Source organism: Monodon monoceros, unplaced genomic scaffold (assembly GCF_005190385.1).
Source record: "Monodon monoceros isolate NGI ecotype Baffin Bay Population unplaced genomic scaffold, NGI_Narwhal_1 Super_Scaffold_13, whole genome shotgun sequence".
NCBI classification, from domain to species: domain Eukaryota; kingdom Metazoa; phylum Chordata; class Mammalia; order Artiodactyla; family Monodontidae; genus Monodon; species Monodon monoceros.
Genome location: NW_021703769.1, coordinates 31,941,547 through 31,966,243, shown reverse-complemented (window position 1 = coordinate 31,966,243; position 24,697 = coordinate 31,941,547). Strand labels below are relative to the sequence as shown.

The following is a 24,697-nucleotide window of genomic DNA, read 5'->3' as shown; positions in this document are numbered from 1 at the left end:
TCCAGTCATCAGGGGTTCAGGTAAACAACTGATTACAATATGGAGAAAACAGAAAAGAACTCAGCATGTTGGTGAGGCATTAACACCTGGTGAGAGAGATACACATGGAAAAATTACTTCTCATTAACCTAATGATTTGCTCTAGAAAGCAGAGAGACATTTAACTGAGCTTGAATCTTGGTATAATCTACTAAAAATATGATCCACAAACTTTACAGAAATCTCTCCACCACAGAAAATTTAATCAACAGAAACGAATAGCCAGCCACCCATTCACTTGTTCAAAGATATCAGAATTTTTAAAAACTGAAGGAATCAAATTTCATGCATCATAATCTCTAAGAAATAGTTATTAATAGTATTTATTACCATTTCCCAGTTGCCTATTAAGTACCAGGGCACAGTAAGCAGTGCTTTATATGCTCTGTACATCAAAGCGTCCTGAGTGCTGGCCTATAAACTCATGCTGGGCCATGATGAAATTCTCACCAGTCCACGGCCAAGTGAGAAAACCAGTGACTAGAGAAGCCTGATCGTGATTTTGGGATTAGGTTCTTCTTCCATTTTGGATATTAAAATATCGTGTCTTTCACAAAATGATGGGGGATTTGTGGAATGACTGGTATAGGCTGTTTTTTTGTTTGTTTGTTTTTGTTTTTTTTTTGCCATACGCGGGCCTCTCACTGTTGTGGCCTCTCCCGTTGCGGAGCACAGGCTCCGGACGCGCAGGCTCAGTGGCCATGGCTCACGGGCCCAGCCGCTCCGCGGCATGTGGGATCCTCCTGGACCGGGGCACAAACCCGTGTCCCCTGCATCGGCAGGCGGACTCTCAACCACTGCGCCACCAGGGAAGCCCTAGGCTGTTTTTAAGATCTTTCGTTGGCAAAATGAAAAGTTGGGCCAATCTCTATTGGGCCTCAAAAAAAGGAGGAGGAGGAGGCGAGAAAGGAGGAGAACCCAAACTGTATCCAAACACTGCGAAATGTCTCCAGGGGGCAAAATCACCCCTGGTTGAGAATCACTGGTATGGAGTGAAAACTTGAGTTATCTACAGAAGTGAGGGAGGATGGATGCATTGTTGTAAGACATAGAATAACAGTAATTAGAAGAAAATTTGTCCTGGCCTGTAGCTGGAGCTGCCGAGGGCCATTCTTGGTGGCAGAGTGGCAGTCCCTTCAGGAGCAAGCTGGAGTGTGGCACTGGGGACCCACCTCACATGAGACACACAGCTTTCCCAACATGGACGCCACTAATCAGACACCTGACCGAAAGGATGTGCCCACAAAGGGAAAAGGGGATTTAAGTGTGAACACAGAACAAATAAATCTAATTCTAAGGATCTGTTTAAGGAGAGCATATCTGTTCCCCACCCCCATAAATTATTTATCTATTTTTATTTTATTTTTTTAATATCTTATTGGAGTATAATTGCTTTATAATGTTGTGTTAGTTCTGCTGTACAACAAAGTGAATCAGCTATATGCATACATATATCCCCATATCCCCTCTGTCTTGAGCCTCCCTCCCACCCTCCCTATCCCACCCCTCTAGGTCATCACAAAGCACCGAGCTGATCTCCCTGTGCTATGCAGCAGCTTCCCACTAGCCATCCATTTTACATTTGGTAGTGTATATATGTCAATGCTACTCTCTCACTTCGTCCCATGTTACCCTTCCCCCCTGTGTCCTCAAGTCCATTCTCTACGTCTGCGTCTTTATTCCTGCCCTGCCCCTAGGTTCATCAGTACTATTTTTTTTTATATATTCCATGTATGTGCATTAGCATACAGTATTTGTTTTTCTCTTTCTGACTAACTTCATTCTGTATGACAGTCTCTAGGTCCATCCACGTCTCTGCAAATTGCATAATTTCGTTCCTTTTTATGGCTGAGTAATAATTGCATTATTTATATATGTACCACATCTTCTTTATCCATTCTTCTGTTGATGGACGTTTAGGTTGCTTCCATGTCCTGGCTATTGTAAATAGTGCTGCAATGAACTTTGTAGTACATGTATCTTTTTGAATTATGGTTTTCTCAGGGTATATGCCCAGTAGTGGGATTGCTTGGTCATATGGTAAATTTATTTTTGGCTGCGTTGGGTCTTTGTTGCTGCACACGGTCTTTCTCTAGTTGTGGCAAGCTGGGACTACTCTTCACTGTGGTACGTGTGCTTCTCATTGTGGTGGCTTCTCTTTGTTGCGGTGCGCGGGCTCAGTAGTTGTGGTGCACGGGCTTAGTTGCTCCACAGCACGTGGGATCTTCCCAGACCAGGGATAGAACCTGTGTCCCCTGCTTTGGCAGGATTGTTAACCACTGTGCCACCAGGGAAGTCCTTATTTTTAGTTTTTTAAGGAAGCTCCATACTGTTCTCCATAATGGCTGTATCAATTTACATTTCCACCAACAGTCCAGGATGGTTTCCTTTTCTCCACACCCTCTCCAGCATTTATTGTTTCTAGATTTTTGATGATGGCCATTCTGACTGGTGTGAGGTGATACCTTGTGGTTTTGATTTCTATTTCTCTAATGATTAGTGATGTTGAGCATCTTTTCATGTGTTCGTTGGCAATCTGTATGTCTCCTTTGGAGAGGTGTCTATTTAGGTCATCTGCCCATTTTTGGATTGGGTTGTTTGTTTTTTTGATACTGAGCTACATAAGCTGCTTGTACATTTTGATGATTAATCCTTTATCAGTTGCTTCATTTTCAAATATTTTCTCCCAATCTGAGGGTTGTCTTTTTGTCTTGTTTATGGTTTACTTTGCTGTGCAAAAGATTTTAAGTTTCATTAGGTCCCATTTGTTTATTTCCATTACTATAGGAAGTGGGTCAAAAATGATCTTGCTGGGACTCCCCTGGTTGCACAGTAGTTAAGAATCCACCTGCTAATGCAGGGGACATGTGATCCAGCCCTGGTCCGGGAAGATCCCACATGCTGCAGAGCAACTAAGCCTGTGGGCCACAACTACTGAGCCTGTGCTCTAGAGCTCATGAGCCACAACTACTGAGCCCGCGTGCCACAACTACTGAAGCCCATGTGCCTAGAGCCTGTGCTCTGCAACAAGAGAAGCCACAACAATAAGAGGCCCGCACACTGCAATGAAGAGTAGCCTCCGCTCATTGCAACTAGAGAAAGCCTGCATGCAGCAATGAAGACCCAACACAGCCAAAAATTAATTAATTAATTAATTAATTAACTTTAAAAAAAAAAGGATCTTGCTGTGATTTATGTCATAGAGTGTTCTGCTATGTTTTCCTCTAACAGTTTTATAGTGTTTGGTCTTACACTTAGGTCTTTAATCCATTTTGAGTTTATTTTTGTGTATGGTGTTAGGAAGTCTTCTAATTTCATTCTTTTACATGTAGCTGTCCAGTTTTCCCAGCACCATTTATTGAAGAGGCTGTATTTTCTCCATTGTGTATTCTTGCCTCCTTTGTCAAAGATAAGGTGACCATATGTGCGTGGGTTTATCTCTGGGCTTTCTATCCTGTTCCACTGATCTATATTTCTGTTTTTGTGCCAGTACCATACTGTCTTGATTAATGTAGCTTTGTAGTATAGTCTGAAGTCAGGGAGCCTGAGTCCTCCAGCTCTGTCTTTCTTTCTCAAGAATGTTTTGGCTATTCGGGGTCTTTTGTGTTTCCATACAAACTGTGAACTTTTTTGTTTTAGCTCTGTGAAAAATGCCATTAGTAATTTGATAGGGATTGCACTGAATCTGTAGATTGCTTTGGAGTATAGTCATTTTCACAATGTTGATTTTTCAAGTCCAAGAACAGGGTATATCTTTCCACCTGTTTGTATTGTCTTTGACTTCTTTCATCAGTGTCTCATAGTTTTCTGCATACAAATCTTTTGACTCCTTAGGTGGGGTTTATTCCTAGGTATTTTTTTGTTGTTGTTGCAATAGTAAACGGGGGTGTTTCCTTAATTTCTCTTTCTGATTTTTCATTGTTAGTGTATAGGAATGCCAGAGGTTTCTGTGCATTAATTTTGTATCCTGCTACTTTACCAAATTCATTGATTAGCTCTGGTAGTTCTCTGGTGGCATCTTTAGGATTTTCTTTGTATAGTATTATGTCATCTGCAAAGAGTGACAGTTTTACTTCTTCTTTTCCAATTTGGATTCCTTTTATTTCTTTTTCTTCTCTGACTGCTGTGGCTAAAAATTCCAAAACTATGTTGAATAATAGTGGTGAGAGTGGACAACCTTGTCTTGTTCCTGATCTTAGAGGAAATGGTTTCAGTTTATCACCACTGAGAATGATATTGGCTGTGGGTTTGTCATATATGGCCTTTATTATGTTGAGGTAGGTTCCCTCTATGCCCAGTTTCTGGAGACTTTTTATCATAAATGGGTGTTGAATTTTGTCAAAAGATTTTTCTGCATCTACTGAGATGATCATATGGTTTTTATCCTACAATTTCTTAATATGGTGTATCACATTGATTGACTTGCATATATTGAAGAATCCTTGCATTCCTGGGATAAACCTCACTTGATCACGGTGTATGATCCTTTTCATGTGATTCTGTTTGCTAGTATTTTGTTTGCTAGTGTTTTGTTGAGGATTTTTGCATCTATGTTCATCAGTGATATTGGCCTGCAATTTTCTTTTCTTGTGACAAGAAAATTTTCTTGTGACATCTTTGCTTGGTTTTGGTATCAGGGTGATGGTGGCCTCATAGAATGAGTTTGGGAGTGTGCCTCCCTCTGCTACATTTTGGAAGAGTTTGAGAAGGATAGGTGTTAGCTCTTCTCTAAATGTTTGATAGAATTCACCTGTGAAGCCATCTGGCCCTGGGCTTTTGTTTGTTGGAAGATTTTTAATCACAGTTTCAATTTCAGTGCTTGTAATTGGTCTGTTCATGTTTTCTATTTCTTCCTGGTTCAATGTTGGAAGGTTGTACTTTTCTAAGAATTTGTCCATTTCTTCCAGTTTGTCCATTTTATTGGCATATAGTTGCTTATAGGAGTCTCTGATGATCCTTTGTATTTCTGCAGTGTCAGTTTTTACTTCAAGGAGAGCATATCTGTTAATGCTATCAAGATTTACTCTAAACAGTAGTTAGTATTCATTTCATGGAATTAAAATGGGTTGCCCATTTTTGTGCAAACATGTACATTCAGCTCCTTTCTACTATTTTGTTGTACATCTAGTTCTTTAGTGACTTTTTATAAAGCTGTCACTTTTATCACTTATGAACACAGTTTTAGAAAGAAGAATCCACCCCAACACTTCTCACCTCCTCTTATGAAAAATCCTTTTATAGTTCCACCTCTGGAAGAACATTCTAATGATGCATGTGCCACAGCTCTGTATCTGCCACTATGGAAACTCATTTAAAAACGCCACCCCCCTTAAATTCCTTCATGGCATATTAATTTGACATTCTAAAACAAATATTTTACCGTGAATTAACTCCTAGCAAATAGTAAGATCAACCCAACTAACCTGACTTCTATAGCCCTTCCGCCATCTGTAAATGTTTCTTATACATTCTTAAAGGGATCTTTTGTTAGTCAATAGGCTTTATTATAAATATTCTCCACTAAAATCCACTAAATCACTAATATTTAAAATAAAGCAATATAGTTCTCAAGATATGATTCTATTAATGAGAGTATTCATTCACCAAATGCATTGGGTAAGATATGTTATGAGGAAACCCACTACCAGATTTTCTGTGAGAGTTAAAAAGTGGGGATGACCTAAACATCCACCAACAGACATCATATCAGATAAAGTATGGTCCAACCATACAGTGGAATACTCTGCAGCCACCCAAAATATGAGATTTACATGTACTAAAATGGCAAGATGCCTTAATATAGCATTAAGTGAAAAGAGTAAGATACAAAATGGTATGTATAGTAAAATCCCATTTGCATTTCTAAGAAACAGATACATGAGCTGTTTGTGTTATGTGTAATATATGTGGTGTATGTGTATGTGTGTATATGTATGTATGGGTAAGTATAACTATATGTATGTATATGCTTATAATTGCATAGAAAATATCTGGAAAGATGCACAGAAGTTATTTATGATGATCTCTAGGGAGAAGTACTGAAGAGACATGAGACTTTTATATTTCATTTCATACCCTTCTGTGTTATTTATTTAAATAAATTTTTTAAAAGGATGACTGTCTTCATCACTAATATCATAACTATCCCCAAAGTGGGGACCTCCCTCCAAAAATGTAGCAGCAAGTCTGCAACAAGAAAGATATGCTTTGGATTTTCTCTACAGCTCATTGCCTGAAATCACTAATGGCTTCCAGGGCACGAATCCTGAAGCCTGACAAAGAAAGGCTATATCTTTAAAAAGGAAGTCTCCAGGGCACTGCTTTTCCAGTAGTGTTCAAATAATTCTCGGGTTATCTGGCTTGCCAAATTGGGAACATTCCACAGAAATAGGACTCTAACTTATGAAACTGCTTTGAATAATGTAGTATCCTATATATTATTTTCAGAAATATTTTCAGAAGTCAGGAGTTTACACTGTATTTCTGGATTTTAATTTTTTTAATACCAAAATGATATCATTGTCCCAATTTTGAATCACAATTCAAGCAGAATCAAATGTGGCCAAGAGCTGCCCTTGGCCCAGCATAGGAAAGGGACCCAAGACATAGAGCACAGCCCTGCGGGGCTGCAGCTGAAAGCAGTGGGCACTGTCCCAGCATGTGGCTGCTAGCCAGCTGACTTCTAAGCTAGTGTGCTCATGAACACAATGAGGATTCAAGGCAGAAAATTACAGGTGATGGTTACAGGACAACTCACTTGCTCTCAGGTACTAAAAGCAAGTCTTGCAGTGAAAGACACAATCTGTGGCATATTAGTGGAGAAGATGGTGACAGGGCTGGCAACCATCAATGCCACTCTACACCCTCTCTCACCCCAAGTCACTCAGTTTACATCCCCTGGGTGTACAGAAACAAAAACAGGGGATACAAATAAGGAATGTTGGTACCTTAACTGATCAGCACAGCATAGGCAGGCAAGATGGCTAGGAAAGTCAATTCTCCCATCACTCTGAAGAGACATAGTGATGCTGAATCTCTCTGTCCATAGCCAGAAGCAGATGCCAGCGACCTCAACAGATCCAGGGACAACACTGTGGGCCTCTGTTCCACTTCTATCAAGATTATTGTTTGATTTCTTTTAGCCCTAAACCCAATTCCTTCAGAACTTGGGAAGTAGTTTATCAAAACTCAGGCCTGACTGGTAAGAGTAGAAATGGGCACAAGGCATTTATTGCAGATGATACGCTTTCTCACAGTAATATAGGAAAATGATCAGTGCTCTTAACCATCACAAGAGGTGGATATATGACAGAAGAAAAAGAGACAAGTGTCTTAATTTTCAACAGGGAGGAAGAAGGTATAATCTAGAAATCTATACATTATGGACCATTGAGCCTGATGCTTAAACAAGAGTTAAAAGTATAGAGGTGAGGACTGTCATTTGTGACACCTGTTGTGTGTCCAACCCCATTGGTTAGGTGCTATTAGCCCCATAAAACAGATGAAAAACTGAGGCTCAGAGAAGTTCTTAACATGCCTAAGGACACCCAGTAAAAAATGATAAAACCCTTTAAGCCCCAAAAGCTGTACTTTCTCCCCATTCAACAAAGAAAAGGAGGTCGCCAGGCCCAGCCACGTGTCCTACAACATTAGGCTCACCTCTGTCTGATCACAAATTTAGCAGACAGTTCAAATATTTACATTCTTACTTTGTTGCCTGCCCCAAAGTACCTTTTTCCTGTCTAAAGAAACCGAAAAATGTACCACTTGTAGAAAGGTCTAATTTCTTTATTTCAAGAAACTAAAAGGGTGATGGGGAACTGATTGATAAAGGACAGTGAGCAGGGGAAACACAGTCATGTTACAGTAGCTTCATGACTGTTAGACCAAGAGCTGAGCATCAGGTACAGCTTTCCTATGTCTGGCAAAACAAGATTATCTTCTGGGAGGGAAAGGGGGCATTTGGGGACAGTGTTGTAAGATTTTTGTTTTTCCCTCAGCTGATCACCGTGGGATGCTGCCAGGGCTCCTGCTGCCCGGACTCCACAAGATTTCCCGGGCTGGGCAAAGGCCTTATTCACCACCAGCACATAACTCTCTTTTCAGTAAATAAACTGCCAAAGAATCTGAATATGTGGCATCTCTTGGGTTGTTTGTTGTTTTTCTCCTTGCCTTCAAACACTTCAAGTTTATCAAGTCAATAGGAAACATCTCATGCAAAGCTGAACAAGAGGGCTTCCCTGGTGGTGCAGTGGTTGAGAATCTGCCTGCCAATGCAGGGGACAAGGGTTCGAGCCTTGGTCTGGGAAGATCCCACATGCCGCGGAGCAACTAGGCCTGTGAGCCACAGCTACTGAGCCTGCACGTCTGGAGCCTGTGCTCCGTAACAAGAGACGCCGCGATAGTGAGGCCCACGCGCCGCGATGAAGAGTGGCCCCTGCTCGTGGCACTAGAGAAAGCCCTCACACGGAAACGAAGACCCAACACAGGCAAAAATAAATTTATAAAAAAGAATTATTATTAAAAAAAAAAAAGCTGAACAAGATCTGGCTTCTAAACATAAATCCCTGTTAGATGCACCAGCACATGTATCCACATATCCATGCCAGTGGAAAAATGTCAAATGCACTGGTCTACAGGGTTAGTTAGGTGACAGACACCTTCATCTAGGGCAATGTCTGCGATGGAATTCCTGTTAGGCCATCACGGAAATGTTCTTGTACAGTCCCAGATTGGTTCCAAGACAGTGAAAGATTTTACAGGATGTGGCAGACCCTGAACAAACAAAACTAGCCTGCAGGGACCTTAAAGTCACGTAGAAAACACACAAGAGACTGAGTGGAGGATAGATTATTCTTTTCGGGAACTATACTAATGTTTTGCATTAATTTTAATGATCAAGTCATAGGAATAGGCAACTTCCTCTTTTGATTGAGGAGGAAGGAGACAGCCTCCCAACTCCGAGTTAGCAAGCCCATCAACACCTCCTCTTGTCATTGTTGTTTTATTCCTTTAAATGTTAAATCAAGGCCTAGGCTTCTGGCGGGGGTTCCCTCAAAACCGCATGCTACATTTGAGGCCCCCTTTTTCCCCCCGTGGGGAAAGTTTTCATTTTTTCTATCAGATTTTTTTTTTTTTTCGGCTGCACTGCACGGCTTGCAGGATCTTAGTTCCCCGACAAGAGATTGAACCTGGCCCCAGCAGTGAAAGCACCGAGTCCTAACCACTGAACTGCCTGGGAATTCCCCAGATTCTTTCTTTTTAAAAACCATTTTAAAAAAATTGAAGTATAGTTGATGTATAATGTTGTGTTAGCTTCAGGTGTAGAGCAAGATGATTCATATATATATACACACATCTATCTATCTATATATATACATCTATATCTATATCTATATATTCTTTTTCAGATTCTTTTCCATGATAGGTTATTATCAGACATTGAATATAGTCCCTGTGCTATACAGTAGGTCCTTGTTGTTTACCTATTTTATACATAGCAATGTGTATATGTTAATCCCAAACTCCTAATTTATCTCCCCCTTTGTCTCTGCTATCCCCTTTGGTAACCATAAGTTTGTTTTCAATGACTGTCAGTCTATTTGTTTTGTAAATAAGTTCATTTGTATCATTTTTTAGATTCCACATAGAAGTGATATCATATAATATTTGTCTTTCTTTGTCTTACTTCACTTAATATGATAATCTCTAGGTCCATCCATGTTTCTGTAAATGGCATTATTTCATTCTTTTTTATGGCTGAGTAATATTCCTTTGTGTATATGTACCACATCTTCTTTATCCATCTATCAGATTTTTGAAGGAATCTTCAGTCAAACAAGATGAAGAACAAATGTCCTCATGCCTCTCTGGTTTTCAAGAATGTTGTGTTGAAATTCAGCCCCTCTTGAATTACAAGTGTTGTGGGCTTTTTGAGCATATGCTTAGGGTGAGAATAAGCCCAGGGGAAGGCCAGGGCTGGTGATCAAGCCAGATGGGAGCCAGAGCAAAAAGTCACCCATTTCCCTTTATCCTGGCCCTGGCCCAGGAGTGTGTGTGACAGAGAACTTGATGGTGTCAGCCTTGGAGGAAACCTCGAGAAGCACTGCTGCTTGAGGGAACCACTTGGGCAATATTGTGTATGGTGGTCACTGACAAAGCTCTGGAGTGAGACTGCCTAGTTCTACCATAGCCTTGGTTAAATAACTTAGCTGGGCCTCAGTTTTCTCAACTCTAAAATGGGGATGAGGGAGTTCCCTGGTGGTCCAGGGGTTAGGACTCTGTGCTTCTACTGCAAGGGGCACGGGTTTGATCCCTGGTTGGGGAACTAAGATCTCACACGCCACACAGCCAAAAAAAAAAAAGAAATCTCTAAAATGGGGATGAAAACAGTATCTCTCCCCTTGCTTATTGAAGGATTACCTGGGATAGGGCCAAGGAAACAATATATGTCAGCTATTGTGATGACTATTTATAAGTGACTTTATACTCCCTTTGTAATCATTCTTTTGTGTGACCTTTGCAGTGAGCACTTCCTGAGGGTGAGAGATGTATCACAATCTCTATGTTAATTCTCCTTTATAAGAACTTCCAGCCACATGTCTTAAAAGTACATTCTAAAAAAAAAAAGTATATTCTTACCTCTGCTACTTAACTATTTCAGAACTTCTATCTTCAAAGGACCAAAGAAAGTTTATTTCATCCATGTTTTTCTAATATTTTATCTTCTGTAGGTATCACATGAAGTCTACAATGATTTGAACATTTCTAACCTAACAGACAAAATGACAAAGTGAATTTTCCAACCTCTGCCATTGATAACACTCACTGGCTAAAAATTTCTCATATGCGTGATGCTTTGAACTTCTTTCAGTGCTTTCATAACTCTCTTTATTTTATTTTTGTGGTTCTTTACTTACTTATACCCCTACCTTTTCCCATCAAGGACTGAAGGTGGCTTTAAGGACACACAAAATCACAAGATAGCATAAAATAAAGACAGAGCCAAGGAAGAAAAACAAAGAAGAAAGAACACCAAAATCCCTGGGAATTGGGGAGAAAAAGGCCTTGTTCCTATTTCACAGAGAAGGAAAGCAGGGCACAGAACCACTAAATGACTTTTGAAGCTGTGTGGGTTAAAAGCTAGAAATATCATGGGCTTCCCTGGTGGCGCAGTGGTTGAGGGTCCGCCTGCCGATGCAGGGGACACGGGTTCGTGCCCTGGTCCAGGAAAATCCCACATGCCGCAGAGCGGCTGGGCCCATGAGCCATGGCCACTGAGCCTGCGCATCCGGAGCCTGTGCTCCACAACGGGAGAGGCCACAACAGTGAGAGGCCCGCGTATCGCAAAAAAAGAAAACAAAAAATTTATTGTGATACAGCAATTTTTCTTATACAAACATAGCTTGAAGAACAATTTAAGGTATATATAAGGGTTTAACCATAAGAATGTTGAACACAGCCCTTTATAATAGCAGAACATTAGAAAGAGTGAAAATGATCAAAGATAGGCAACTGTTTATTTGTATAATGATTTTAAAAGTTGTTTCAGAGAAATATAAGGCATAACAAGGAAAAGGTGATCTGACAGGCATTTTAAAAAAAAAAGGACCAGTATTTCTTGAGATGTCCAACAGATTTTTTCACAGGAAGTTTTATTGAAATAAGCCTGAGAAATAATGCAGATAGATCCTGTGAACTTCTACCCACTTTCTCCTAATGTATTGTACTTCAAACTGTAGTATATTGACATTGATAAATCCAACCATCTTATTCATATTTCTCAGTTTTACTTAAAATCATTTATGTGTATCTATACGATTTTATCACATGTGTAGATTCACACATCCATAATCACCATCAAGATACAGAATATTTCCCTCACCACAAGGATCCCTCATGTTGCCCTTTATAACCAGGCCCACATCCTTCTGCCCACCCCAATCCCTGGTGTCCACTAATCTGTTCTAAAATTTCTAAAAATACTGTCATTTCAAAGATATTATATAGGGCTTCCCTGGTGGCGCCGTGGTTGAGAGTCCGCCTGCCGATGCAGGGGACACAGGTTCGTGCCCTGGTCGGGAAGATCCCACATGCTGCGGAGCAGCTAGGCCCGTGAGCCATGGCCGCTGAGCCTGCGCGTCCGGAGCCTGTGCTCCGCAACGGGAGAGGCCACAACAGTGAGAAGCCCGCGTACCACAAAAAAAAAAAAAAAAAAAAATTATATAAATGGAATACAGTATGTAGCCTCTGGGAATCCGCTGTTTTTTCCCATGCAGCCTAATTCCCTGGAGATTCACCCAAGCTATTGTGTGCATGGCTAGTTCATTCCTCTACTGCAGAGCAGTGTTCCATGGTCTGAATGCACCACAATTTAACAATTCTCCTATTGAAGGATAACTGGGCAGTTCAAGTTTTTAGCTATTATGAATAAACATGCTATGAACATTCATGTACAGGTTTTTGCACAAATCTAAGTTTTCAGTTCTCTCAGATTAAATGTCCAAGAGTGCAATTACTGGATCATGTGGTAACTGCATGTTTAGTTTTATATAAGAAACTGCCAAACCATTTTCCAGAGTGGCTGAACCATTTTACATTCTCACCAGCAATGTATGAATGATCCAGTTTCTCTACCTCCTCACCAGCATTTGGTGCTGTCATATTTTTTAATCTTAGCATTCTGATAGGTATCATTATGGTTTTAGTTTGTATTTCCCTGTGGCTAATGATGTTGAACACATTTTCACGTGCTTATTTGCCATCTGGATATCCCCTTCAGAGAAATGTCTCTTTGTGTCTTTTGCCCATTTTCTAATTGGATTGTTTATTTTTTTCTGTTGAGTTTTGAGGTTTCTACATACTCTAGAGATACTGGTCCTCTGTCTGATATCAGATTTGCAAATACTTCTCCCAGTGTGCATCTTATCTTTTCATCCTCATCATGTGGGTTTTCAGAGAGCAAAAGTTTTTAATTCTGATGAGGTTCAATTCATCAGTTTTTTGGCTGTCGTATTTTTCATTCTACCATTTACATTTGCTTCTTTTTCTAATTCTTTGCTGAGATTTTCTATTTTTCATTTATTTCCAGAGAATTTGTAATGGATTGTCAAGCATTTTTATGTTGGTTGCTTTAAAACCCTTGTCATTTAATTCCAAATCAGTGTGATTCATCTCACTGTTGGTGTCTGTGACTGCTTCTTCGTTCAAGTTGTGACTTTTCAGCTCTTGGTTTGACAGGTGATTTGGGGTTGTATACTGAACATTTGTCCACTATGTTTAGAGACTATTCATTTAGAGAATCTTGGTCCTATTTAAATCCTTCTTTTTAGCAGGCAGCCATTCTCTTTAGGTTCAGCACTCAGGTTCTGGCCTGCTTTCATGGGCTGCGGTCTAATTTTCAGAGACTCTGCTGTTCATTGTGGTTTGTCTGGTGCTGCTGAGGCCCCCACAGGTCCCTGCTGGTATTGTCTGAGGGCCTGGCCTGGCCTATAGGTGTTCCTTGGCAGGGGGAGATCTCAGGCCCCTGGGCAGACTTCCCAGGCAGGGCTGCTTGTTGAGGTGGGGTTCCCCTTTACAGTGCCCCCCTCTTTGCTGCTCCCCAGCTGCCAGAGTGAATGTGGGTAAAGGAGGGGAGTCTCAGGCCCATGAAGATAAAGGGACTTCCCAGGCTGGGTCACTTGCAGTGCTGGCAGAATCCCCCTGTTTGTGCTTCCTGGATGCCTAGGTCTGGCTTAGTAGGGGAGGGGCATCTTGGGCCCAGTGGAGGAGAGCACTTCCCCTGGTCACTTATTGCTACGGGTCTCCTATAGGCTCCCCCTTGCTGGGTGCTGGGTTCTCCTGATGATGTTGGATAGACAACCTGTCAATCATGGGGTGAGAGGAGCCTATGTGACCCCTTCTTGTTTCTAGATGTAGGTCAGGGTGCACTGGTCCTGGTCACCTTCTCTATGCTGTTCCTTCAGTCCTGGGGCCCCCAAAACAATTCATCTTATTCTTACCACTGCAAATGTCCTACTTTGGATGCCACTTGCGTTTCCAGGGTGTATAGTTGTACTTAGCAGAGAAAAGCAGGGAGAAATAGGTCTACACTATTTTATCAGATTACAAAAGATTTTTTAAATCTCTTACCTTTTAATGCTCCTATAATTTCATCAAATAAGGCATATTTAAATCCTTTGATCTTATCTTTTCAGAAGAAAATATAACATTTATTTGGCAAATGTGCAGAAAAAAAAGTCAGATAGCATTTTTTATATCTGTATTCTACCCTGTAATCAATCAAGCAAGATATGTGAAAAGGTGTCCTCAAATTATATAACATGTGCAGTAACTAGGCCTAATTAATAAGTCACTTTCTCAGACTTCAAATGAGTAAAATAATCTCTAACAACTTTGTTCATCTTTGTTTTAAGATGAAAAAACTCTGCAAAGAATGAATTACAAAGGCTTAACACATGGTACATTTAAATTCTTTTTCTCTGTAAGGCTAAGGAACATGAAAAAAGTGGCCACAAGAGGGCAGCAGACTCAAACTCTGCCCCATAGCAAGAGCCTGCCAAGCACGTGTCCAGGCTCCAGACCCAGAGTAGCTGCTTAAGTATTACTGGCTAAAAACACAGGATATTATTTTAACCCATTCTCCCCTTACACTTTACTTCTAAAATGGCATTGGTCCATGGATAACGTCCTCATCTTTTTATCTATACTGTGCTTAACATGTCCCAATATTTTCCAAAAAGTTCTTTGTAAAAGAAAATTCTGGACATAACAATTACTGAATACATTGTAAAGAAATGAAGTTAAACCGCTTTCCTTGTTTGTTTTTAGAATTTATTTTAATTTTCCACTCGTTTGTATTATTTTGTAAGCAGGAAAAAACTCACAATACTATAAAATATAAGAATACAGTTTTCTTAATAGCTTTAAAAGACAGTCTTTAGGGGTATCCTTAAAACTGTAATCTCGGGATTCCCTGGTGGCGCAGTGGTTGAGAGTCCGCCTGCCGATGCAGGGGACACGGGTTTGTGCCCTGGTCTGGGAAGATCCCACATGCCGCGGAGCGGCTGGGCCCGTGAGCCATCGCAGCTGAGCCTGCACGTCCGGAGCCTGTGCTCCGCAATGGGAGAGGCCACAACAGTGAGAGGCCCACGTACCGCACAAAACAAACAAACAAACAAAAAAAAAAACCTGTAACTGCAGGCAGAGTGCACAGAAGTAAACAAGCCTCTTCTCCCACAGCAAGTGTCCTTGACACTCAAAGGATGATGAGAGATGGTACAGATCACAAATAGCATTCCTGAGCCTTAAAAATAATTCTACTCGGGCTTCCCAGGTGGCACAGTGGTTAAGAATCTGCCTGCTAATGCAGGGGACAAGGGTTTGATCCCTGGTCCGGGAAGATCCCACATGCCGCAGAGCAACTAAGCCTGTGTGCCACAACTACTGAGCCTGTACTCTAGAACCCATGAGCCACAACTACTGAAGTCAGCGTGCCTAGAGCCCGTGCTCCGCAACAAGAGAAGCCACCACAATGAGAAGTCCGCGTACAGCAACAAAGATCCAATGCAGCCAAAAATAAAGAAATGAATAAATAAATTTATTAAAAAAAGAATTCTACTCAAACTGTTATCACCTCTACTGACTATTTAACATTGTCTACAGTTTAGCAGGCTAAAATACAGAACTATATGTATGTATATATATATATTTTTAAGGGATAGAAAAGTCACAGTTAGAAGTAGTCTGTAAAGAGGGTCTCCAAGGAAATAGGAGTTGCCAGGTCACTATGTGACTTTCAGTGACTTTCTTCAATATCCTGGGGTTCAACTTCCCCTTGGAGAAAATGAGACAACTAGGAGACCTTGGTAGTTTTCAAACCTTTTTTTTGGCCCTGACATCCTTTCTTCCAATGAATAATTATCTGGAGGATGAGCAAGAGTGGAGAGTCCAGGGCTCACTACTGTCTCCCAGTCCTGACCTGTAGCTCTCAAAAAGCTGCCTGGAGCACAGTTTGGGCACACTGGCCCAGAAGCTGTACCACTCTCTAACTCTGTGGGCCTTAATCATGTACACTTAGGGTTTACCCTTCACTCCTTGGGTCACACAATTAGGACACATTGCTGCCTTCCAACAGTGGCAAGAAAAGAGTTCAAAACCCGTTTAGAACCTGAAAATTAAGCCTAGTTGGCTGAATCTGCATAACTCAATCCAGGAAGTGGTAACAAAATGCAGAGATGCATTGCCATGAAGAATACTCAAACTTCCCAAATAAAATCCATCAACTTGATATGTGATAGGAAGTTTCAGATTTTGTTCTATGATTTCTCAGAGAATTGGCTCATCAGTCTCCTTCTTTCCCTTCCTGAGTGTATCTTAGGTCCAGTTTAGAGGAGGCTCTGTCATTAGCTACTAGGTTGGGTACTATTTAATGCAGCTATAAAGAAAATGTCTTTAACATTATTTCCACGTCTGAAATATACCCTGACTCCTGTTTAAAATGACAACACCACATCCAAAATTCTACAGTTATTATGTAAATTCTATTTTAAGATTTTGAATTTAAGAGCTTATAATTTCTTATGGAAATAAAATATTCAAGAACTACAAATGGATACCACATGAATAGCAGAAAGGAAAAAGACATGCTTATCTACTCTTAAAAAATAAATTCCTTGGATGAAATGCCTAAACACACAGGTTATAAAATGGCCTTTGAAGATTGGGATGTTGACAGATTCCAAAAGAAGAATAAGGAGCATCAAACCACCATTTACTTTAAACTTATAGCCACTTGTCAGCAGGGCCTTTAATCATCTAAGACACTGTGTTTAATATTCAACTTGCTGTATACACTCAACTAATTTCCCCAACAACTGCTCTTAGAAGTTCAAGTTGGAGGAAAGGGCTGAGGTTTCCCACCTCCACGCTGCAATGTCAAAGCAACTGCAGAGGAACACTGTGTCCTGCATTAGAATACATCTTGGGTGCTCTCCAGGATAAAGGTTTGCAAGGGCTCTGATGAGACAGGCCACGTGAGCTACCCAGAGTTTATCAAGCTAGAATGGTACACACAGGAACTGCACCTCCAGGAAGCCTTTGTGACTTTGAGTTTGAGAGGTTTCTCCAAGACTATTTGCCATTTCACTCTGCACTTTCATTCTGTTTACTATATGCTTTCTTCAAGCCCAGTAATGAAAGAGAAAGGAAATGTGTATCTAAGAGGCAGGGAGTTCAAGTCTATCAACAAAAATGTACTTGGGACTAACTGACAGGTTGGATTCATCAGTCTCTGGAGTAGACTGGAGCTAATCAGGGAGGGGAGAGCACACTTCAATGAGGGAAACAATGCAGCTGAGGCACCAGGGCCTGACTCAGCACAGAAACAGGCCCGACTGGAACAGCAGGCCTGTGTTAATGAGTAGTTAGACACCAGCAGGGGCTTGTATTCAGCTGGTGTGCACCTGCACAGCCTTGCCAGTTGTTAAAATATTGCAGTACTGTTGAATTGGTTGTTAAATATTTTGAACAAATACCCCAGACATCATATTACACAGTCCTGAAAATGAGGCACAGGAGCCTTGCGAGGAGTTGGCAGGAAAGTGAAGTGGACCAGGACATCTCAAGGGGATTTAAATAGAGGACGTGAAGCCAACTGTGTTTCGGGAGGAACTTCTTGGCGTGTGGCTCTTCTGCCTGATCTCCCCAGGAAGCGCAAAGGCGGGGGTTTCACAATCCTGTGCTTGGCCAAGGTGATAAGTTGTTGTTTGCTCCCCAGCAATTCATAGGAAGTGGCTAATCGGTCACCTCAGGACAGATGAGCTCTGTTTATTTAGACAGAGCCTGGCCTCACCTGCCTTTGGTACCCAGACAGAAACGACCAAGGCTTTGAGGTTTTTCTAATACTCTCAGATTCTTATCAACCTGCGCACTTCTTGGAAAGCACTCTCAAGCCTCACGTCCTTTGCCACGAATCCCCTCCCCCGGGGCACGGGCAGTGAGGTGGCAGCTGGGCACAGCAGATAAGGGCAGAGGAGTATCTGTTTCGCTCCCGGCACCTGAGCAGGAGCAGTTGGGGTGGAGGTCACGGCCGGAGAATGAGGAAGAGTCTTGCGTGAGGTGACGAGGGAGGAGGGAGAGCAGGGCCTTCTTCCAGAAGCTGGGTCAGTGACAGGCCCACAAAAGAGGCAGATGCATGGTGACACGGGGAATCCATACAAAAGGAGCCAAGTGCAGTGAGTCCCAGGTTGGATGCGCCCAATGCTGGGCGACCCTGGTGACTGCAACTGGAAACTTTTGACCATTCACCAACCCCTAGAAGAGCAATTTCCTAACGAAACTTTTGACCATTCACCAACCCCTAGAAGAGCAATTTCCTAACAACACACAGCAGCAAAAAGCAAACCAAGAATGAAGTTGGCTTGGGAAGTGGATGTGTTGAGAAGCTGAGACGGGATGGCCACCATCGGGACACCTGCAGAAACCAACGTGCAGATAGGCCGGGTCTCTGACAAACTAGGGATCCAGAGTTATTGGACTAGATTAAAACATGGGCCAAAGTCTCCAGGCGGCTGGTGAGGGAGAGAGCCTGTAACCACAGGCACCTTAGAACATGCAGTGAGGGGAGGAAAGCGACTCAATTTACAAGTAGAAAGTGAACCCTCAGGCTCCTGGACAGTCTGAGAAACACGTGGTGGAAGATGGTCAGCGCAGAGCCCATTGGCTGGGCACTCAGGGCAGTGACTCCCCCAGAGGTTAAGGCTGTCCATCTCAAGTTCATGGCTTGGTAACGGCCAGATTACCAGTGACAACCTAAGTTTACTTTGTAGAAAATCTTCTCACCAAAGGCAGATCTAGAATGTTTACAACAAAATAAACAGCTTTCCATGTAAGCATCTCCTACTGATGTCAGAATGAAGTCCTTCTGTGGTGGATAAACCTGAGCCCAGTTATTTCCATTTAGCATAAACTGTCAGATGTGGGCTGTTAAATAAACGGATGGCTGCCTCCCATTTGACCCCAGCATAATCCTTGCTCCCATCATGGCTCAAACATACCATTTCCACTTAGTTCACAGGAACCTCTGGGTGATCTGGTCCATTTTTAAAACAGTCACGAGTATTGTCAGTAATAAATGGCATAACCTACAAAAGTACTAGAGTGGCCGGGTGTACAGCCGAAGAAAATTTTTGAAAATATTTAAGTCTGAATAAAATAGTATCAAAACCTAATATTCCTCCCTAAAATTACCCCCTCCCAAAATGAGTTGTTTGCTCTATCAAGCTAACGAACTTGCCTACATTTATTTCCAGCAGCTCCTTGTCCCATGGGTATCAGCCCCTTGGTTACTTTCCAGGTTAGAAAAAAGCAAACTTGTCTCAAAGTATGACTTAAAATGCTGCCTTTGGATTCGCCCCAGCTCTGCCATTTAATTAGTGACACTGGGCAAGTTTCCTAACTTCTCTAAGCCTCATGTCCTCAGGTATAAAATAGGGCTAATTTCCATTTTTCAGGTTTGTGGTAAAAATGGAAAGTGGCAAAGGTTTGTGAAACACTAAGCGTGGAGCCCAGCAGCACAGAACCTGATGGGCAGCAAGCCCTCCACAAACAGAAGCAATCATTGTTCACCCATTCTAAGACATTCCAGAACGCTGTTGCGCAGAGAGAAACGCCCAGGCACAGAAGCTTCCTTGGGGGACTGTGTGCAGCCCAGCGGGAGTGCTGGGAGTGCTGCAGAGGGTCAGGCACAGCCACGGGCAAAAGGCGGGAGATGGACACTAAGGACAGTTCCACTGGGAAAGGTCAAGCTCCGGGGTGGGGAGGGGAGGGGAGTGTGAGAAGGTGTGGGGGTGGGAAACCTAAACAGGATGCTTTTCAAGGGCAGCAGACAGGCAAATCCCCAAATCTCTCTCCTACCTGCCCTGATTCCAGAAATTGAACCTCTCTTTTAGGTTAAGGCTCAGTACTCTTAAGAACTGGGACTCCAAAAGCACAGAGGCGGGTGACTCATCTGTGTGTGTGTGTTTGCCTTGACAGAAGCGACAGAGTTTAAGCCGCTGCACAAGAGTCTATAACTTACTTTACACATGATATATATATATATATATATATATTTTTTTTTTTTTTTTTTGCTGTACGCGGGCCTCTCACTGTTGTGGCCTCTCCCGTTGCAGAGCACAGGCTCCGGGCGCACAGGCTCAGCGGCCATGGTTCACGGGCCCAGCCGCTCCGTGGCATGTGGGACCTTCCCGGACCGGGGCACGAACCCGTGTCCCCTGCATCAGCAGGCGGACTCTCAACCACTGCGCCACCAGGGAAGCCCCACGATATATTTTTTTAAATATTTATTTATTTGGCTGCGCTGGGTCTTAGCTGCGGCGTGCAGGATTTTTGTCACCGCGTCCGGGATCTTTGTTGCAGCATGGGGGATCTTTTCTTTAGTTACAACACGCAGGATCTTTAGTTGCGGCATGAGAACTCTTATCTGTGGCATGTGGGATCTAGTTCCCTGACCAGGGATCAAACCCGGGCCCCCTACATTGGGAGCGCGGAGTCAGACACTGGACCACCAGGGAAGTCCCACTTTGCACATGTTAAATGGCTGACAGTTCTGCCGTGTCTCCATCAGTTACACATTTTGACTTTTCTTTTGGGAGGCAGAGGAAATCTGACAATCTCCTCCTCCAACACTGAACATGCTATGGGGCTAAATTCAGGCTTTGAAACTGAGGAGGACCCTGTGGGGCTCCCAGGCATGGAGACTTTTCTGTCCCCCGTTTCTTGTGAGCAAGACTCCGGCCTCCATAACCTTCCCTGAGTTCCAAAGGGCAGATTTGAACTGCTGCTAATCAAGGGAGGAGCAGCCAAGAAACCACCTGAGGCCAGATTAAAGACCAGAGAAGCTCATCAAGATTAGGAGATCACCTGAGACCCTGCACACACCCTCATCTTGTCAGCAACCCCACCTTTGAACTATTGCTATAAACTCCTCATCAAATCCTCCCAGGTGGGGACACATGGTTTTTCAAGACAGGAGCCCGCTGTGTCCCCCTTTGCTCAGCAAAGCAATAAAGCTATCCTTTTCTACTTCACCCAAAACTCTGTCTCCAAGATTCGATTTGGCACTGGTGTACAGAGAGGCTGAACTTTCAGCATCAGCTTCACCTAATTCAGTGCTGCCTATGACTCCCAACCCTTATACTGGAACCTTTCGAAGTTATCCATAAGCATCCTTAAGCTATGTATGTGCATGGGGAGTGGGGAGGGGAATGGAGACACTTTATGTTGTGATCAACTTCAACCCTAAATAAATGTGGGCCTCTCTCGTAATGAAATAATAACAGCATTTACTCATCCATTCTTTCTTTTTAATTTTTGTTTTGTTGTTGTTTTTATTTTTACTCATCCAATCTTCATACAGTACCTGCTCTCCTGGAATTTATGTTCTAGTTGGGGGAGACAAACAAATAAATTAACAATAAAATACATAGGGTGCCCAATGACACTAGTGCTGTGGAAAAGAATAAAGCCAGGGAAGGACATGATGAGGGAGCATCAGCAGGAGAGAGGCAAGGCTGGGTGTCTCTGAAGGGTGAGCATGCTAGGCAGCAGCCCAGCCTGGTGTGGGAAGGATGGGTGATGGTACAAGGTGAGGTCAGAGAGGCCAGGCCCAGGGCCCCAGGGGCATGGGGCCAGGTTAAGTCCTCTTAAGTTTGGCTTAGGCTCTGAGTCAGATAAGAAGCCACCAAAGACTAATATAATATGATTTACACTTTGAAAGGATCCTCTGGTCTCTGTGCTAAGAAGAAACTGTAGGAGTGAGGAATCAAGATGGCAGAATAGGAGGATGCGGAATTCACCCTTCCTTACAAGTACATCAAGAATATATCTACAGGTGTGGCCCTGTTACCCTGGAGAGCTGAAGGGGTCTGGAGGTCCTGTGACGGTGTTCTGGGATGGAGATCTAAACAATATAAACATTAAACAGTACAGCTGCCTCAAATCCCAGGGAATTTCAGAATGACTGACACTTCTGAAGCTGTTACAAATTTTGAAGAGATGTTTGCCAGTAGATTCATAGAAGATGACAAAGAGTACCAGGAATACCTGAAACGCCCTCCTGAGTTCCCTCCAATTGTTGAGGGATGGAATAGCAGAGCTGGTGGGAACCAAAGAAATAGAGGCAATCAGTTGCAAGATAACAGACAGTTTAGAGGCAGGGATAGCAGACGGGGGTGGCCAGGTGACAATCGATCCATCAATGGCATGGACAAACCTGGGGTAACAATTACTCACAGCACAGACAAGAACCTTACTATCCCCATCAATATGGACACTATGGTCACAACCAACGGCCTCCCTATGGCTACTACTGATAGAAATGTCAGCAGCTTTTAGTAAAACCATTTACTCTGTTAACATGACAAAAATTTATGTTGTATTTTCTGTTGGTCATAGTTTTACATCTGATTGTAGAGAGTGGATTGATTTTTTGGAACTTGAGAAAGAAAGAAAAAACAGAAGAAAAGAAATGAGAAGGGCCAGCATCCCTGGCGGGGAAATCAAGGTGGGGAGAGGTTCCTGCACTCAGAAAAGCCCATTCATGGCGGGAAAATCAGCTGGGGCAGAAAGGGACCTTTGGGGAATTGGAGGTGAACACAGCAACCGGTCTGTGGAAGGCAGGACAAAGTAAGAACTGCATACATGGTCCGTGCCACAGCCCTGCGCACCCCAGCCTGAGTCACGTGTCTCCTGGTGTGGAGGGGGCTGGGTGCTGGAAACTGGGGTTTGGAGAGTGGACCCGGGGAGGACAGCGATTGGCTGTGAAGAGACAGCCTGAAGGGACAGGAGTAAGGAGCTCCACAACAGGGGAGGTTTTTGGAAGAAACCCAGGCTGCTATAGAAGCAAGGTATCATTGTTGAGTGGCACACAAGGAGAGGAGCCACCATTGCAACCCCCTTCCCCACCGCTGGCCCCTGCCTCCACGGGCACTGGGAGGGACTCCCACCAGAGCGAGCATGTCCCAGTCTGTTGCAACTTCCTGCCAGTCTCTGTCACCGCAGACACTTTACACGACCCAGTTGTGGCTGCCTTATCCCTCCACAGCCTGAGTAAGTTCCCCAGTCAGCCTGGGTGCCTCAATCACTGCTGCTTTCACCACCTCTCGCCTGGGTGGGGAAAAGACACCTAACGGTAGCCCACATGCAGAGGTGGGACCAAAACCAAAGCTGAGCCCCAGGAGCTGTGCTACTAAGGAAGAGGAACGGAATTCTCTCTGTGCAGTTGCACGAGCTGTGGATTAAATCCCTGTGATCTGCTTGGTAAACCCTGCATCTGAGGAATATCTGAATGGACATGTGCTCCCACAACTGAGACCAGTCTAGCTTTAGCAGCTGAGGGCAAGTACATGTGGGAGATGGGCCAGGTCAGAGTCTGAGCTGCTCCCACAGGGCCCACAGCAGGTCCAGAGACCTACCTAGAGGTATTGGAGGGCCTCCTGGGGAGGGAGGGGTTGGCTGTGGCTCACTGTGGGGTCAAGGACACTGAGAGTGGAGGCCTCAGGAAAATATTATTATTACTATTGTTTTTCTATTTTTAAATTAATTTTTATGGGGTATAGTTGCTTCACAATGTTGTCTTAATTTCTACTGTACAGCAAAAAAGTATGGAACGCTTCATGAATTTGCATGTCATCCTTGCACAGGGGCCACACTAATATTCTCTGTATCATTCCAATTTTAGTATATGTACTACTGAAGCAAGCACTCTTTTTTGGTTTGTTTGTTTCACTTTGTTCTGTTGTTGTTTTCTGTTTTAATTTTATTTAATTTTTAAATATATTTTTTACTTTCCTATTTTTACTTTATTGTGGTTGTGTGGTTTTTTTTCTTGTTTCTCCTTTTGTTCTTTTTTTTAATCGTCTTTGTGTGTTTGTTTTATGTTATCTTTGCTTTTTTTTTTTTTTTTGCGGTACGTGGGCCTCTCACCGTTGTGGCCTCTCCTGTTGTGCAGCACAGGCTCCGGACGTGCAGGCTCAGCAGCCATGGCTCACAGGCCCAGCCGCTCCGCGGCATGTGGGATCTTCCCGGACCAGGGCATGAACCTGTGTCCCCTGCATCGGCAGGCGGACTCTCAACCACTGCGCCACCAGGGAAGCCCCATCTTTGTTTTTAGTTTGCTTTCTGTTTTGTTTTGTTGTTTTTGTTAGTTTTTTATTGTTTGTTTTGGGGTTCTTTTGTTTGTTTGGTTGTTCTCTTGGGATTTTTTGTTTGTTTGTATTTTCTTTTTTTCTGTTTGTCTGTTTGGTTTTGCTTTTATCACTTGTCTTGGGTTTTGCTTGTCTGCTTATTTTCTTTTATTCTTTTTCTTGGCTGTGCAGCTTGTGGGGTCTCACTTCCCCAGCCAGGGGTTGGGATAAGAGTGCCAAGCCCAGGACACCGGACCACCAGAAAACTCCCGGACCCAGAGAATATTAGTCAGCATGAGCTCTCCCAGAGGTCTCCATCTTGACACTAAGACCTGGCTTCACCAAACTGCCTGCAGATTCCAGTGCTGGATGCCTCACACCAAACAACCAGCAAGACAGGAACACAGCCCCACCCATTAGCAGACAGGCTGCCTAAAAGTCATACTAAGCTCACAGACACACCAAAACACACT

General features: G+C 43.0%; 1 protein-coding gene, 1 non-coding gene and 1 pseudogene across 6 annotated transcripts in view; 1 reads left to right on the top strand and 2 right to left on the bottom strand.

The window, feature by feature from the left end:
• The window catches only part of SHLD1 (shieldin complex subunit 1), an 89,328-nt gene that overhangs the window by 43,514 nt on the left and 21,117 nt on the right, over positions 1-24,697 (bottom strand). The window lies entirely within an intron of this gene.
• LOC114893999 lies at positions 20,271-23,718 on the top strand (annotated as a pseudogene).
• Positions 23,697-23,803, bottom strand: LOC114895115. Its single transcript, XR_003793423.1, has one exon. It is a non-coding gene; the product is annotated as a U6 spliceosomal RNA (small nuclear RNA).